The sequence below is a fragment of the Stegostoma tigrinum genome, chromosome 5, assembly GCF_030684315.1.
Source record: "Stegostoma tigrinum isolate sSteTig4 chromosome 5, sSteTig4.hap1, whole genome shotgun sequence".
NCBI lineage: Eukaryota > Metazoa > Chordata > Chondrichthyes > Orectolobiformes > Stegostomatidae > Stegostoma > Stegostoma tigrinum.
In genome coordinates, this window is record NC_081358.1 from 79,580,895 (window position 1) to 79,599,756 (window position 18,862).

General features: G+C 42.1%; 1 long non-coding RNA gene across 1 annotated transcript; it reads left to right on the forward strand.

Annotated features, from left to right (window-relative positions):
* The first annotated feature begins 3,948 nt into the window (after window positions 1–3,948).
* LOC125451463 (uncharacterized) lies at window positions 3,949–14,026 on the forward strand. Its single transcript, XR_007247305.1, has 3 exons — window positions 3,949–4,054; window positions 6,749–6,870; window positions 13,531–14,026. It is a non-coding gene; the product is annotated as an uncharacterized LOC125451463 (long non-coding RNA).
* Window positions 14,027–18,862: the final 4,836 nt, after the last annotated feature.

Below are 18,862 nucleotides of genomic sequence, written 5' to 3' on the forward strand. Positions count from 1 at the left end.
TTTTGAATATTTTCTTGATTTGGTATAACTATGGAGCAGTGTACTCTCGTTTTCTAAACCCACCACTCCAGTGGTTGCAACATGAATTAAATATGGCCAATTAAAATCTTTTTAATAGTTGGTCTAAACTAAAATGATCCATCAATTAGATTTTTCAAATAACTATGAAACAGACTAAAATGATGATGCAAAATTGATCAACACAATTTGAAGTATGAAAATCTAAATAACCTCTATACACACTAGATCATTGGAGAAAATACTATATTTTCTTTGCAAAAATTAACCTTGGTTTTAAAAAGAATCTAGCCAATAAATGTTGGTTCTTGAAGGGGAAAAATAAAGTTGGATTTCAGTTGGCATTGCACATGCGAAATGGTGTCACTAAATTCAGGTAATTGTCATTTTCAGAAACAGTTTGTTTAAGAAATATTAAGAACTCTTTTAGATGAACTACTGGATTGCTGTTTGTTATCATTCTGAACATTCTGAACTCTTAAAAGAGTTTACTCAGAGCAACAAAGGATGAGCCGAGTAGCTTCTTCCAGCAGGTAGCACACCATGTTATCTCCACACAATATCCAGGAAAAAAAACTAACTTCTGACAGACACAAACCAAACCAAATTATTTTCAATAAATAATTTTAAGCAATTAGCTTAAACCAAGTGCCTTTCCTAAGCTTTTTCTTAAAGAATTCCAATTGGTCCTTTGTCATCCCTTTTAAGAATCGAGTCCAGGGATTTCCATTTCCACAGTCTTTTCAAATGAATGACAGTTCACAATCCTATAAGCACAAATTGGTGAGGGATAAAAAAAGCACCTTCATCACAGTACAGAAGTCTAGCATCTCACAAATATGAAATGAGCTTTCTAGAGCAGTGAAAGTGTTTAGCAGTCAATACAAATGAGTATAACTTCAAGGTTTTTTTATTTGCAGCAAGTAAATGTAAAAAGGCAAGTTTTGGTTATTGCACTTTACAGGTAGGCCTCAAAAGTATACCCTTAGAAAGTGCACAGCATTAGTGACAGCAACTTCTGGATTTTTGTGCATGGACAGACCCCTAACACTGGTACCAGTTTATGTCAAATTCAAGTCTGCCATACCAATGAGTTTTGACTTCAATTTCATGTCTTCAAATTATATCGAAGCTGTGATGCATGCAAGGAAAATGATGCAATCTAAATTTTAATGGTCTGTGAACATGTGGGAATTGGAGAATTTCATTGTAGGAACTGCCAAATGTTCCCAATGTTGTCAAGGAAAGTGAGCTGATGATTTTTCAATTGATTCCCTTCTCTTCCCTTGCCTCAACTGATGTTGCTAAAAGCTCTTCAGCATATCATTCCACACGTCCATGTAACTTTGTCATTGAATGACTGAACAGGATCAAAATGACATTCCTGTGCCTGTATTCCTACATGGCATGTTCACTATAAGAAATGGAGCAGCATGACCAAGCATAGGCATAGTGGACAAAAAATGAGTTGTGTTGAGAATTGGAGTGGTAAGTATTGGGTACAATTTTGCCCTGTGTGTGTGTGTGTGTAGTAATTAACAAGCTTGCATAAGAAGCATAATATTAACATATTTACATAGAACACTTGGATTGCAAATTCAGGACTTCCTACAATGGCAGACCGACAGTGACATGGCAATATTGTTTGGTTTTATACTTTTATGCACAGTGTACATGAGCATAGTAGTACTGATGAGTTTGTGTAAGACACTGGATAGGCTGTGGAACACGTTAAAATGGAAGTGGGGTGGTTCTGGTGTTATTGGGTTTGGGGATAATTGAAAAAGCAATCCAGAGCCCAAGGCTAACAGGCTAATCCTCTTGACCTCATCCCACTTGACCCTATCTATATCAATCTACTTGTCACGTACACATCTATCTTGGTGAGTGTGATTATGCTTAGTCCTTGTGCAGACCAATCTTGAATCAGTGTAATGACTGTTGATGACACCCACCCCATGATGGTCATTCCTGTAAGATCCAGGCTAAACATCCAAGAGTAAAATTCTGACCAAACTAACTGTCATTTCCTACAAATCTGTGAACAAGTTACGACCACATCAATTTGAATTGTAAAGACTCCCTCCTCTCCATGTCCTTTCATGTAAGGAACTTGCCCTTCTTGCTAACTCCCATGGGACAAGGATATAGAAACCTTCATACTGCAGTTTGCATGAGTGTCATTGAACCATAGGAAGTGCTGGAACAGCTCTCCATGCTTTCTTCTACAGCGTTGCCCAGGCCATCAACTTTCACTAAGATAAAAATGTTAATGTCTTACAAAAACCTAAGGCTCACACATTCACCTATGATCTAATTAAATGAGAAACAGGGACTGAAGTCTCAAAACGCTTTCTAAGGTTCCTATGCTCTTAACTCTATATTCTTTGACTATTGCTAAATTAAATTCTATTTTTGGCCTAAACACCATTTTGGGAGCAATATCATTCAATGGCTACAGCACTTTAAGAAAAACCCATTAATACTTAGGGTCTGTAGGGATGGAAATCCATCTTGCTGGTGGATCACATATTCTGAGATCAAATAGTGAAAAAAAAAGACTGCCTGACTTTAAAATATTTGTTGAATTGAGTGCACACAGACTAGCTGAATTATTCAATGTTCTTTGTACCCATTTCAATGTGTACACTATGCTGTTTTGACTGCCCAACTGCAATGCTAAGGGAGAATGCCATAGCAGTACATGGTATAATACATATACTGTTATTATAAATTATGGGCAAGCATTTTTTTTCTCTAAACAACTTCTTTGTTGGGAGATGTAATAATTGTTGCAGGGATGGATGGTGTAGATGTGTTGGTGAAAGTGCATTTTACCATGACTGGAATAAAAACAATCGATGGTCCAAGTGATGTTTCTTTAATATGCTCACACTCTATGAATGAAGTTGCGTAGATAACATACTCTCCAACAGTGACATCTCCTCACCAGCTCATAGGAATTAATCCACCAGGTTGCTAAGGTACACAGGCTGTCAATATGTCAAGCTTGATCAACTTGTAGACTAGGTTAGCTAGAATGGGTTACAGGGGAGAATTTGTTGCTGCTGACTTATGACTACTATTTTACATATTGGAATGTGCGTGACTGAGGATGTCACCTATGGAGAGGGTCACATTCATTTATCTGGTTCGATTCTCCTACCCCATCAGTAATGCTTAATGGTCACTCCAGTAAAATTGGTGAATGCAAAATTATACATCAGCAAAAAATTAGTGTATTGAGCAAAAGAATGGAAGAATAGAAGTTGAGATTTTTAAAAAAGGGAAATATTAACTTCTTACATATTAAACATTGCTGATGAATTCAGCTAACGGTACCAATTCTTCTCATAAACTAATTCCCATTATAGTTGATATTGGTTGTATAGTATGCCTCATCGGGCCCAGTTATTCAGCCCAGAATTGTCAAATGGGGAGAAGCTTTAATTGAATGGAAGCAAGATATTAATGGTTGGTTAGCTGGTTACAGAGTAAATTTCCACAAAGTATGCCAAATAAGGATTATTCCAATATTGCATTAAAGTGCATTACATGATATTGAAAATCTCATGGTACAACTCCAGATGTTGTTTCATGAAATCAGCCATAATCCTTTGCCTTATATCTCAGAGCTTTATCTTCCTTTCGAAACAGTATTAGAAACTGCTGCAATAATAATTCCAAGAATAAGCAGCCTTGGTTATAAAACTGAAAGAGAAAAACTGCAATGCTATTCTCTGGAACAGAGAATGTTATGAGGAGATCTACTAGAGGTATTCAAAATTACGAACAGCCTTTCACAAAGTAATTATGGAGAAACTGTCCTTACTAATGTATGTTTCAGGAATGGTGGTGCCAGCAATAATTTTTTTGTGTTTGTCCAGAGACATGAACAGAATGAATCTAGTGTGGTCCATTTGTCCAGAACGCTTGAAATCAATGGGCCAGGCAATGAACATGGCTGGGTCCCATTGTAAAAGTTCATGGCAGGAAATGAGGCTTTGGCTCACCGCATCTAGCCACTGGAATTCAGGTAAAGAGTGAAAACCAGAAGACTGCAAGACACTAAAAAAAGGTTTTGTCCTGCAGTAAGAATCCGGATATTTGCACCATACGCTTCACCTTCCAATTGGTGCTGAATAGCTTGAAAATTTGGTTGACAATAGAAGCCATTTCTATTGGAAACTGGAAAGAACCCAAAATGGATGCAGACATCATTTCAGAAGATTATCCCATAATCCTGCTTCTAATACAAGTAGCACACAAATTTGGTGCAACAGGTGGAGGAAACAAGGGATATCATTTATCTCTGAGACTTTCCAAATGAACTCACAAAAGCAGTTGGACCAAATAGGCCTGCTGTTCATTACCAGAAGTTTCAACCTGGGGATATGGAGGTAGTGCCGCGGAAAATACAGTGACCTTCAAGTAAGGAGTGTTGCAGATTGGTGAATGTATCTTTATATGGCATACTGTGTCATCCATACATCTCTCACATTTTTCAAGACCCCACATCTCCATTATTTGCCTACCAAAATCTCTATCTATCGCAACTCATACTCAATCTTCATAATTCATGTTCTTAGCACTGCTGCAACCATCACTCAGATCTCACATATTGAATACACTACCACTGTTCCACATGACAATGGCAGCACTCAAACAGATTGCAGTACACACTGACCCACCTCCCACTGAAGCTGCTGACCCATCTCAGGATGGAAGTATTTCTCCTCCTAGTCTTGCCATTCTGATTGTGTCCCCTGACCATCCATTCTAGAATCATAGAATTACATAGAATCCCTACAGTATGGAGACAGGCCCTTCGGCCCACAGGTCCACACCGAACCTCAGAGCATCTCACCCAGACCCATCTCCCAATAACATACCTAATCTTCACATCCTTGAACACTACAGGCAATTCTGACATGGTGCAGTCTGAAGTCACACTTTTTCAGTACTACTCCAGGCAATCCGGCAAAACCATCTGCTATCTCTGTCAGATGAAGGTCAGCAGCCATTGATCAGATACACTGCAGCCACTAGACAGGCAGGGGCATATAAAATTAAAAGGCTTAAGGAAAACAATAAAGATGATTAGTTGACAGAATTAAACATTGCAAAGTTTAGTAAATATATTTGGTCTTAACCCTTTTTAATAGCAGCCTGTACTTTAACATTATGGTGAAGCAGACTCTGTGATGGTCAGGATCAGACCGCCAGGAAGTGTGGGATTGTTGATAAATTGGATATTGGGCTTTAAAGTTACCGGTATAACAGCTAGATAAATCAACTCTGACCAACCTGGTCAGAAAGGCGCTGTGTTGTTTTGCCTCAATGCTGTCTTTTTTATGCTGTGTTTTATAGCGCAGGCAGTTTCTGAAAAGATTAACTGACATCATGAGATAAACTCTCCCTACGGAATATAAAGGACTGTTCCTAGGAGGAGATAGTCAATATCCTAGTTCAGTCCAGTTAAGTAAAAAGTCTGTGTAGCTAACAGTAGTGTGTATTTATTCTTGCGTATAGCCTGAGGTCTTTCAAAGAACCCTCACATAACTCAGATGTAGTGTAATTAGCTATTAAGTCCTCAGTAATAAAACCATTTTGTTTGTATGAACTGAGTCTCACTACTGCCAAAGAATTTGTTTAATAGGGGGAGCAGGCAGGGCCAGGTTAATGAACTGGCAGTTTTAAATGTATTTATTTTAATACAAGGTGTATCTTAGTTAAAACAAATGAGGTTAGATTATTATGAACTTAGATTATGAGCCTGGATTAATACATGGAACTGCAATGTGTAGCCATTGCACGCAGCTGCCGTACAGAGGACTTCCTGCAGGGCTCATCAGGTGAGACCATATGGCTCCTCACAGCACCAGGGACCTCAAATCGATTCTATGCTCGGGCAATTGTCTGCGTGGAGTTTGCATATTCTCCTCATGTCAGTATGGGTTTCCTCCAAGTGTTCTGGTTCCTCTCATAGACCAAAAATGTGCAGGTTAGTTGAATTGGCCACGCTAAATTGCCCCATAAAGTGCAGGATAGGTGTATTAGCCATGGGCAATGCAGGATTACAGGAATAGGGTAGGGGGTGGGTCTGGGAGGAATGCGCTTTGGAGGGTCAATATGGACCTGATGGGCCGAATGGCCTGCTTCCACATTGTGGGGATTCTAATTCATATATCTGGTTTGTATCTTAGGGTGCAAATCTTCACAGACTCAGCACTGGATAGTAAGCTGGGCAATGTTATAAATATTGCCAGCTTGAGCCTGAATGGAGCCAGAATCAAAAGTTCATAGCCATGATTGTCTTCACAACCACTAGCAGTATCAAAAATAAAGGGGTGGCAAAATGTGGAACTATGGGTAAATGGAGAATTGGGGCTGCATTTTCCAGAATCGAAATTGGTGGGTTTGACCACAGACATTCCAGTGTTTTCCCTGTTCTGAGGTTGCAATTCTGACTTAAGCAGATGACATTAGTGTGAGCAAACACATGCAGTAAGTGTCAGCAGCTTGAAGGACTGCAGATCCAGTTTAAAGAGATACAAGAATGAATGATAATAATACTTTCCAGGAGGAGCATCACCCATCAGCTCAAAAGTGCGGTCCAAAATCAAAATGTTTACTTAGATTTCAGATTTTAATTGATTTGCTTTATGCTTCTGGCATTTTCTGTTTTGGTTTTGGGTTTCCATTGTGTACAGATTTCTTTCTTTTTCAGCTGGGGTTTCCAAAAAGGCTGTCCTGGTCATCAGTCAAAACTCTAGTGAGAGATAGTGAGCACCCGCAGGAAAATCCACCTCTTTATCTTGATTGCTCTGGACTTGGCCACATTTTTGTGAGGTAATTACAGTATCAACATTACTAGCATACCTTAGATACTTTTAGAATTTTTATCTTGTATATACATAACAGCAGTCTTTATTGCATTTACAATTCCTTAGTCCACTCTGTAAGCTGTAATACTCTACTGTAAACAGTACTGGAATGATCTGTGATAGTTTTTTTACACTTACAGCCCTAATGCTATAATATAGCCTAGCGTTAACAGTTTGTTGTACTGAATACTCACCTTTAAAGAATCAAAACACACTCAAATATTGTGAGAGCCCATAACTGAGGAAGGCTTAACAAATATTATGGTTCATCTTGTTCCAGTTACTTTGAGTGTTTTTAACGAGAAACAAATTGTATTAATGGGACTTAACAGCTATTGTTTTAAGAGATATAGAATGTTTTTACTAATAATCCAGACATTATTTTTACTTCTTATGTACTCTACATTTGAAAATATGTTTAAGTTGCAACAACACTACATTTTACCAGAGGTCCTCACAAACCATGAGACCATGGTGAAAAATAGATTGTTGCACATTGTGCAAGGCAAAGTCAGAAGTCACATGACACCAGATTACAATCCAACATGTTTAATTGAAGTCACAAGCTTTCAGGAAGGGAACTAGTTTTTAAAAAATAGTAGTATTTGGAAATGAATATACTGGTCATACTGGAGCACTGTTCTGATTATACAAGACAGGTTGGACCAAATTCGCATTTGTTACTGGGTTTTCCTTCTGGGATTATTGACTGAATATTCACCCATCTCTCAGTTGCAGATGCACCTGTCTTGACCGGATTTGAGCAACAGTCTATTTTCACACTGAGGATACAGTTCATTGTACAGTGTGGCAGTGGCACTAGCCTGAATGGAATAGATTCAGAACAGATTAGAAACTCTAACCTGGCTAACCACGAGGTGCTGAAAACTATCAGGGGCAGCAAAATTTTATTCTTCCACAATCTGTAATCTCATAGCTTGGCATATCTCCAACTCTACCATGACCATCAAGCCAAGGGATCAATCCTGGTTCAATAGAAAGTGCAGGAAGGCATGCCAAGAGCAGCACCAAACATACCTAACTATAATGTGCCAAATTAGTATAACTAGAAAACAGGACTACAGGGTGGAAGGAGCATAAAATATTCAGAGCTAAGCTATCCCACATCTAAAGCCCACTGCTGAATTCTGCCTGAAACTATGGGTGGCACTGTCTTGTCCTCTTTAAGTAGACCTAGCAGAGGTTTGTTCTCTATTATTGTTGTAAATTTATATCCAAAAAGGTACTAGTGGAACTTTCCAATCCTTCCTCCTCCATCTGGTGTATTTATGCTAGTTTAAGCCAAAGTCCTGGATGCGTACGCTCTTGGGTGTTCCAATCCATTAGGCCACCTATGAACTAATGCTACCCTGATGTCATGTGGGGAGGCTTTGCATGTCAATACCAGATCTTGCACGGGATCATAGTGTGCCAATACCTTACATATTAGCTATTTCTTCACTTTCCTGAAAGCTGTGGCTTGGCTACAGGTCAATTTTCAAGGCTGACCCATTTTTAAGAGTTGATGCAGAAGTACCAGGCTGGAGGCCATTTTATGTATATGCTTTCTGTAATAATTCACCAGGCCAAGGAAATACCTAAGCTCCAGTACAGACATGGAAGCCAGGACAGCTTTGATCACCTTCATTTTGTCTTCCAACGGGTGAAAAGCAGTCCTGTTGACTCTATAGCCCAAGTATGCCAGCTTGGGAGAATGTTTAAGGACTATGTTCAAGTTCTCTTACTCAAATTAGGTCTAGTAGGATTTTTGCTGTCTTGAGTCCACAAACCAACAGCAACTACAAAGGCTTGTTAGCCTGAATCCTGAAGAAAATCCCACATTCAATGACTGTGCAGTCCCACAAACTCCAGGCCAGGATGGTAGCTAACTGGAGGAGGGCACTTCACAAATATTGCCACTCTGAATGACAGGGGAGCCCAATATATCTGTGCAAAAGATAAGTTTGAGTTGGGTTGCAACCACCTTCAGCCAGAATTGCTATTAGAGAATCCAACTCAGCCTCCTGCTGAGGTCCTCAGCAACAAAGACACTAGTCAATTCACTCCACTGTCACCCACAAGCAGCTGAAGGCACTGGATACTGTAAAAGTTTTGGGCTGTGATAACATTCTGGCAATAGTACAGAAGATTTGTACTCCTGAGTTAGCCATACTGTTAACTAAGCTACTCCAGTCCAGCACCTGCGCTGGCATATACATGATCATGTGGCAAATTACTCAGGTGTGCTTGTGCACAAAAAGCATGAGAATTCTACCAGACTAATTCCTCCAAATCTACCTATTATTAATCATTATTAAATTGATGAAACAGGTCATCAAGCACGCTATCAAGCAGTACTTTCGAACTAAGACCCGTTTACTGTCATCAAGGTTGGGTTCTGCCAGGGCTGCTCAGCTCTTGACCTCATTACAACCTCATTCTAACATGGAAAAAAGATCAGAATTCCAGAAGTACGGTGAGAGTGAAAGCCCTTTATACTGAAGCCACATTTGACTGGTGTGCCATCAAGAAGCCCCAGCAAAACTGGAGACAATAGAAACTGGGAGTAAATTGCTGGTTGTAGTCCAGACATAAAGGAAGATAGTTGAGACTATTGAAGATTAACAAACTCTTTCCCATGACAGCCCTACCAGGGTTCCTCAGGGTAGTTCATTAGAGCCAAGTATTGTCAGCTGCTTCATTAATGACCTTACCCCATCATTAGGTTGGAATTGGGGATGTTTGCTGATAATTGCACAGTATTTAGCAATGTTTGTGACTCTGCAGAAACTGATAGACCTCTCCAAAGGAAAGAAAAAGCATATAGAACAGATAATGAGATCCAACAGTCAGAAATTCAGGAGCTAGGAAAAAAGTTAAAAGGACACTGAAGATTATAATCTCTGTATTGCTCTCAACACATACCATATGTCAATGAGTGTAAAAATAAGAAGATACTTTGGTGTGTGGTTTGGTTTTAAGTTCCTTAGAACAAGTTTGTAGTCAGAGGACACCTTTTCACAATGGATCGGTTGCTTCTCCACAGAACTGGGCCAAATGGGGAGGCACAATATTCATAAAGTCAGAGATGTACAGTGCAGAGGGCTTAAAATAAATTGGCAAGGGATGAATACCAGTTTATAGACATAGAAAAGAGGCAGAAGGTTCATAAGGGAGTGAGAGTGGTGGATGGTACTTAGGAAGAAAGATGCAGCATATTAAATAGCAGCATTGCTAGATCTGATATTGGTGAAGTAGACCATGTATCTGTGGGTGACGTGCTTAAGAATGCTAATTCTATTAAACAGTTTTGATTAGTAATGGAGAAGAGGAAGGAACAATCATTCCTAAATTGGATGAGGGCTAACCTCAATGAGATGACTGGACTGGCTCCTGGGATGGCAGGACTGACATATGAGGGCAAGTTGAATTGGTTAGGATTATGTTTGCTAAAGTTCAGAAGGATAAAGTGAGTGGAATAACTCAACAGAGACCGGTATCACGTCACTGAGTCACCCTTTATTTACACTCGTAGATTTCTTGTCACTGATCCAGCTCCATCAGAGCCAGCTCTCAGAGTGAGCAGGATGTCTGACACTCCTATTTTTATCTGTCAGCCAGGGCTCCCTGATTGGAGCAGATTAACAGCCCCAATCGGGGAACTTGTATTCTATGAGGTCCAATTGGCTGACCTCATTACAATTACTACGCCTTCCTCACTTTGAGTCCGAGGGCTTAGGTTGCTTTTTTTTCTTTTTTGCAGCTCCTCCTGGGGCATTCTGACTGCTCAGACACAGATGGTCTGTAATAAATAGTAGCTTGCCTCTTGTGCCTGGAGCATCTTGCACGAAATTCGCTCTCTTCTTCGGGCAGCAAAGGCGTTGAGCAGTGACATGCTCCGTGACCATCTAAGATTCCAAGTTCTCTTCAACATTTGACAGAGAGGGAGAACCCACATGTTCCGACAGCTTTTCCGACTGTTTTGAGGAGCAGGGCATGTTTTGCTCCCACCCTGTTTCCGAATTTGCAGCATTCATGTGGTCCACATGATTATTCAGGATCTTTTCACCGATCTGAACTTTATACGTCACTGAGCTGACCACGTGTCAACCATGCCTCTCACCTAGGTAGGGCCATTCCTGTGGTTCCTACACCAAACTTCGTCCCTGAAGTAAACTGTTTCTCTCACTTAGTGGAGTCTTGCATCCGGCATTGGTGTTCCTAATGCCATTTCACCACCCTGACCCAAATGCAGGAAGATCAGATTTAACCTGGTGCTGACTCTTTCCCCCTTTAGCAATTCCGCTGGAGCTATCCTTGTAGTTGTGTGAGGGGTGGTCCTATCATCAAATAGGAACCAGGACAGTTTGGGTCAAGTGAAGCCGTATGCTTTAAGCCTACCTTCAAGCTTTGGACTGCTCTTTCTGTCAGACCATTGGATGATGGATGATATGGAGCTGTCCTTACATGTTGAATGCCATTTGATTTTAGAAAATACTGCTGTTACTTGCTGGTAACCAACAGTTCATTATCTGAGACCAACACATCCAGTAGTCTGGGTATTGCAAAAGATGAACGCAGTTTTTCTATTGTCGGCCCTGTGTTTGACGAATGAACTCTATTCCAACCATGCATCTACTATGACTAAGAACATTGAGCCCATGAAAGGACCAGCATAGTTGACATGTTACCAAGTCCAGGCTTCACCCAGCCATTCCTACGAATGTGAGGGAACTGCTGGCAGGAAATTCTGTCCTTGTTGGCATTCTGGGTACTACCGCACCAAAGCAACCATATCTGCATCCAATCCTGGCCATCTTCATTTTGGAAACTCCTGGATGACTTTGGTGGAGTTCAGCCAGTATCTGGCAGTGACCTCTGCTTGGCGTTCTTAATCGTTACCTCAGTGGGGGAGGTCCAGGACAGATTGTTGGTTATCGTCACTTCTCAGAACTTTACACTCTTGAAATTCTCCATCTCAGCTCCATTGATGCAGATAAGGGCATTTCCTCCTCCTTTCTTCCTGAAGTCAATGATCAGTTCTTTTGTTTTGCTGACATTGAGAGTGATTGTTATCATTGCACCATGACACCAAGCACTGCATCTCCTTCATGTATTCTGACTCATCATTTGATATTTGGCCTCCAATGGTGGGTTGTCAGTAAACTTGTCAATGGTATTCGTATGGAATTTGGCTACACAGTCGTGAGTGTACAGGGAGTACAGTAGGGGGCTGAGTGTGCTTCCTTGTGGGATGCCAGTGTTGAAGGTTATTGTGGAGGAGGTGCTGTTGTCTATCTTCACTGATTGCGGTTTGTGGGTCAGGAAGATGACGACCCATTTGCAGAGGGTGGAGCCAAGACCTAGGTCTCAGAGTTTTGAGATTAATTTAGTTAGGATTATAGTGTTGAAGGCGGAGCTGTAGTCAATAATTAGGAGCCTGACACAAGGATCTTTATAATCCAGATGTTGCGGGGATGAGTGTAGAGCTAGGGAAATGGCGTCCACTGTGGATCAGTTTTGCCGGTAGGCAAATTGCAGGGGATTAAGGCAGGCTTGGGGGCTAGAGTTGATGTGGGCCATGACTAACTTCTCAAACCATTTCATGATTATAGAAGCCAGAGCCACGGGATGGTAGTTATTGAGGCATGTCGCATGTGTTTTCTTTGGTATTGGGATGATGGTGGTCTTCTTGAAGCAGGTGGGGACTTCAGATTATAGCAAGGAGAGGTTAAAGATGACGGCGAATACTCCTGCCAGCTGGTTCTCACAGGATCTGCGTGCATGGCCGGGGACTCCATCTGGGCCAGCCACTTTCCTTGATTTTACTCATCAAGGGATGGATGTGTTTTTGTCTGCTATTTTGTTCTGCTTCATTTTGTATCCTGTTATGTCATGTAGGCCTCGCCACAGCTGGCTGATGCGCAAGTGGTTAGTTGGGCCTCTAACTTGGTCCAGTACTGCCTCTCGGCATCTCTAACGGCCTTGCAGATGTCATATCTGGATTTCCCATAAAGGTCTGAGTATTCTGACTTGAATGGCACATGCCTGGTTTCAGTAGGCAGTAGATTTCCCAGTTCATTCAAGGTTTCCAGTTGGGGAACATACGGATTGACATCTTTGGCACACAATCCTCCTCTCACTTGCTAATGAAATTTGTGACTGTGGTGGCATTATTGCCTAGATTGTCCACTAGGTTGTTCACATTCCAGGGAGTGAAGACCAGAACTGCACACATTATTCTAACTGTGGCCTAACTGTCATTATGTACAGCTCCACCATTACTTCCTTGCTGTTGTATTCAAAGCTTCAACTAATAATGGCAAGTATTCCAAATGCCTTCCTAGCCACCTTATCTACCTACATCTGTGGATGTGCACACCAAGTTCCCTCTGAAACTCTGTACTTCCTAGCGTCCTAGTATTCAACTTGTTTTCCTTGCTTTGTTAATCACCACAAAGTGCTCCACCTCACACCTTTCAGGAATAAATTCCATTTGCCACTGTTCAGCCCATCTGACTAGTCCATCTGTATCATCTTGTCATCTAAGGTTTACCACCTTTTACTTAAAATGCCAATTTTTATCTGCGAACTAAGTGATAAAACTGCCTTTATTCCTATCTAGATCCTACCATACACACTACAAACAGCAAGGGACCCTGCACTGGGACCCGATGGTACACTTCAGGACAAAAGCATCAGCTCATTAAAAACCACCTTCAACTATCATCATCTGTCTTCTGCTACTTAAGCTGACATCGCCTCCCAAATGTACCAGAAATGTGCAAGAGATGTAAGAAACAATAGTTGATGTAATAGGTGGTTTGTTGGTTGGTATTCTACAAACAAATTCAAATAGAAAAAAAGGAACTGTTTCACCTTGGTTTATTTTGTAATGAGTGTACAGCACTCTCAGTTACGTAGTGTGTCAATCACTCATTGTGGTTGCAGTTCAAAATTCTAGCTTTGCTGGTGAGAATTGGTGAGGATTTATTAAAGGTGTACCAAGAAATTTTGTTAATTCCAATGAAGGAATAGATTGCTGTCAATTAGAAATGCTGACCCTCATTTACTTCTAGATCTGACAGTTTGGAAGTGCTAATGAAACACATATTAAAAAAATCAAGACTGTTACAAATTATTATAGCATATTATATTCAAAGCATTAATTGAAGCAGTTCCAAGGAATGAGAGCAGAAGGAAATTAGTCACAGCTCCCTCACCTAAATAAATTATTCAAATGAAAAACCATTAAGGTTCTTGAGTAGTTTCTGTAGCTTGGGTTGTGGATGATATGATTGACTCAATTGCCGAGCTGGTTTGTTAGTTCACAGATGTTTCATTTCCATGCTGGGTAACATCATTGGAGGAGTCTCTGATGAAGTGTTGTTGTGTTTTCTCACCCGGTATTTACACTCTGGGTCCATTGGAATTGATTACCTCATTTCCGGTTTGACTTTGCAGTGGTGTATATATGTGGTCTAATTCTACATTTTTATTGATGGCCTTCTTTGTGGAAAACCAGGCCTCTTGAAATTCCCATGCTAGTCTCTGTTTGGTTTGTCTTAGAATCCTGATGTTATCCCAATCAACCTGGTGGTCCTCCTTGTCTGTATGAAAGGGAAATTGCATGTAGTGACTCGAGATAATTTTCAGTGTAGCTCCCACTCTGTCACCACTATTTGGGCAAAAACGCTTTGCACTCCTAAACAGCTACAAAAGCTTAGTAGGCCAACTCTGAATAAATTACATATCAATAAAACTTGTGGACAGGGAGAACTAAATAGATATTGTTCAACACCAAGATCCCGCTGTTCCTGCACACTGCTGAGAATCCTGCCTTTAATCCTTTAATCAGCATTTAAGTTCAACCTTCCAAAACACATCACTTCGCATTTATCCAGGTTGAACTCCATCTGCCATTTCTCAGCCCAGCTCTGCATTCTGTCAATTTCTTGCTGAAGCCTGCAATAGCTCTCGATACTATCAACGGCACCTCCAATCTTTGTGTCATTAGCAAACATACTAAACTACCCCTCAACCTCCTCATCCAAGTCATTTATAAAAACTCCAAAGAGCAGAGGCCCAAGAACAGAGCCCTGCAGGACACCTCCAGGCACTGACCTCCAGGCAGAATACTTACCATCTACAACCACTCTCTGCCTCCTGTCAGCCAACCAATTCTGAATCCAGACAGCCAAATCACCCTGTATCCCATACCTCCTGACTTTATGAATGTGCCTGCCGTGGGGAACCTTATCAAATGCCTTGCTGAAGTCCACGTACACCATATCCACTGCTCGACCCTCGTCAACCTGTCTCGTGACCTCCTCAAAGAAGTCAATAAGATTTGTGAGACATGACCTGCCCCTCACAAAGCCATGCTGACTCCCTTTAATCACGCTATGCTTTTCCAAATAGTCATAAATCCTATCCCTCAGAATTCTTTCCAAAACCTTGCTGACCACAGACTGACTGGTCTGTAATTTCCAGGGATTTCCCTATTCCCTTTCTTGAAAAGAGGAACAACATTTGCCTCCCTCCAATCTTCTGTTACGACTCCCATGGAGAGTGAGGAAGCAAAGATCTTCGCCAGCAGCTTAACAACCTCCTTTCTCGCTTCCCGGAGCAACCTAGGATAAATCCGTTCTGGCCCTGGGGACTTATCAATCTTAATGTTCGCTAAAATTTCCATCACATCAACTTCCTCAATCACGATCTGTTCAAGCCTGTTTTTCTGCTCCTCAAAGTTCTCATTCACAACAAGGTCCCTTTCCTAAGTGAAAACCGAAGTAAAAAAATCATTTGGGGCTTCCCCTATCTGCTGAGACTCTACGCACAAGTTCCCTACGCTATCCCTGATCGGCCCTACCTTTTCCCTGATCATTCTCTTATTCCTCACGTATGAGTAAAATGCCTTCGGGTTCTCCCTAATCCTTCCTGCCAAGCCTTTTCGTGCCCCCCGCCTGCCCCTCCTCAGCCCACTCTTGAGCTCCTTCTGAGCAAGCCTGTCATTCTCTAAAGCTGTGCTAGACCCTTGCTTCCTCCACCTTACGTAAGCTGCCTGTTTCTTTTTGATGAGAAGCACCTCTGTTCCTGTCATCCAAGGCTCCTTAATATTACCCCTTCTTACCTGTCAGGAAGGAACAAATTTATGCATCACTCGCAACAACTGCTCCTTAAACAGTCTCCACATGTCTGTTGTGCCCCTTCTGTGGAGCAATTGTTCCCAATCTGTACTTCCCAACTCCTGCCTGATGGCATCATAGTTTCCTTTACCCCAGTTAATTATCTTCCCCTGGCAACTGCTCCTTTCCCTTTCCATGGCTATGATAAATGTGAGGCTGTTGTGGTCACTGTCGCTAAAGTGTTCTCCCACCACGACATCTGACACCTGTCCTGGCTCATTGCTGAGCACCAAATCCAAAATGGCCTCACCCCTCCTCGGCCTGTCCACATACTGAGTAAGGAAACCCTCCTGAACACACCTAACAAAAACAACTCCATCCAAACCATCTGCACTAGGGAGGTTCCAATCAATATTGGGAAAGTTGAAGTTACCCATAACAACAACCCTGCTATGTTTGCACTTTTCAACAATCTAACGGCCTATGAGTTCTTCGATCTCCCTACTGCTATTTGGCGGTCTGTAGAAAACCCCCAATGAGGTGATTGCTCCCTTGTTGTTCCTAACTTCCACCCATACTGACCCAGTCGACAAACCTTCCTCGGCAACCTTAGTAGACGAGTCCTCATCAAAAGTTCTTTCAGCCACCGTTATATTGTCCTTGACTAACAAAGCCACACCTCCCTCTCTTTTACCACCTTCCCTGACCTTAATGAAAGATCTAAACCCTGGAACCTGCAACATCCATTCCTGACCCCGCTCTATCCATGTCTCCGAAATGGCCACAACATTGAAGTCCCAGGTACCTATCCAAGCTGCAAGCTCACCTACCTTATTCCAAATACTCCTTGCGTCAAAGTAGACACACTTCAACCCAGCTTGCTGTCTGCTGGCACACATTCCTGTGACAGTGAGGTCCCGTCCATGTCTTCCCTACTCTCATCCTCCTGTGTACTAGGACGACACCTCAATTTCCCATCCCCCTTCTGAGCTAGTTTAAATCCACCTGAATAGCATTAGCAAATTTCCCAACCAGGGTATTAGTGCCCCTCTGGTTCAAGTGGAGATCGTCCTGTTTGTAGAGGTCCCACCTTCCCCAGAATGAGCCCCACTTGTCCATGTACCTGCACCATCCCTGCAGCCACGTGTTCAGCTGAAATCTCTCCCTGTTCTTTGCCTCGCTATTACGTGGCATGGGTAACAAACCAGAGATAACCACTCTGTTTGTTCTAGCTCACAGCTTCCACCCTAGCTCCCTGAAATCCTGCCTGACATCCCTATCCCTCTTTCTACCCATGTCGTTGGTGCCGAAGTGGACCACGACTTGGGGCTAGTCACCGTCTCCCTTCAGGATCCCAAAGACACGATCCGAGACATCACGGACCCTGGCACCTGGGAGGCAACACACCAACCGTGAGTCTCTTTCGTTCCCGGCAAACCTTCTATCAGTCCCTGTAACTATTGAGTCCCCAATGACTATCACTCTCCTATCCTCCCTTCCCTTTTGTGCAAGAGGGACAGACTCTGTGCCAGAGACCTGCACCCTACTGCATGCCCATGGTAAGTCATCCCTCCCAACAGTATCCAAAACGGTATATTTGTTTTTCAGGGGAACGACCACAGGGGATCCCTGCACTGACTGCTTTTTCCCGCTTCTAACAGTTACCGAGCTTTCTTCACGCTTAGGAGTAACTACTCCCCTGTAAATCTTGTCTATCACTGACTCTGCCTCCCGAATGATCTGAAGTTCATCCAGCTCCCGCTCCAGTTCCCTAACGTGGTCTTGGAGGAGCAAGAGTTGGGTGCACTTCCTGCAGACATGTTTGGAGGGACACTAATGGCATCCCTCACCTCATACATCATGCAGGAGGAACATTCCTCTACCTGCACTGCCATCCCTGCTAATCCCCTAAACAGAAAGTAAAAAAAAAGAGAAGCTTACCTTGATTTGTCCCTGGTGTATAAGGTTAGACTAGGTGGATGGGTGGGAGGCCCTACAAGGGTAGGGTTTTGGGTTTACACAACGATCACTTATATAGCTGAGGGATGAAAAAAAAGTCCCTCCCTTCCCAGAAACCTCAGCTCCTGCTTGCACTGCTGCTTCACAAAGAAATGGAAGGCTCCAACGCTCAAGGTAAGCTTTTTAAAGATTTAAAATCTCTGACTCGCCGGCTTCCCGACAGGCCCCTGATCCGGCCTCAGAGTGAAACGACGACTCTTTAAAACTGAGATGAAGAGGAATTTCTTCAGCCAGAGGCTGGTAAATCTCTGGAATCCATTGCCACAGAAGGCTGCAGAGGCCAAGTCATTGAATTGATTTAAGACAGAGATATCTTGGTTCTTGATTAGCGATGTGATCAACGGGTATAAGAAGAAGGTAGGAGAATGGAGCTGAGAAACATATCACCTGTGATTGAATGACAGGGCAGACTGGATGGGCTGAATGGCCTAACTCTGCTCCTATATTTAATGGGCTTACGGAGACCCCATGTGAGCAGCAAATCCAGTATGTTAACCTGAAAAAGGTGCAAATAAATTGGAGTTCCTCAAGGAAGGAACGTTTGAGCCCAGGAGGTGGAAAAAAGTTAAAGGGGATTCGACTGTGGTATGATAGAGAGAATAGTTCTTTCAAAATGCTAAAAGAGGAGAAGGCGGGCAGATGTGTTTCGTCGTGAAAATGGTAGAGGATAATCTGTTACATTTGGAGGCCGGCATGATGGAATGAAAGAGTGCAAAGGAAATCCTGTCTTTATTTCAGACTTCCAACGTCCATAGCATAATGTTATGTTTTACTGAAATTGAGGCATTTGACATTGAAAACAATAAGTAA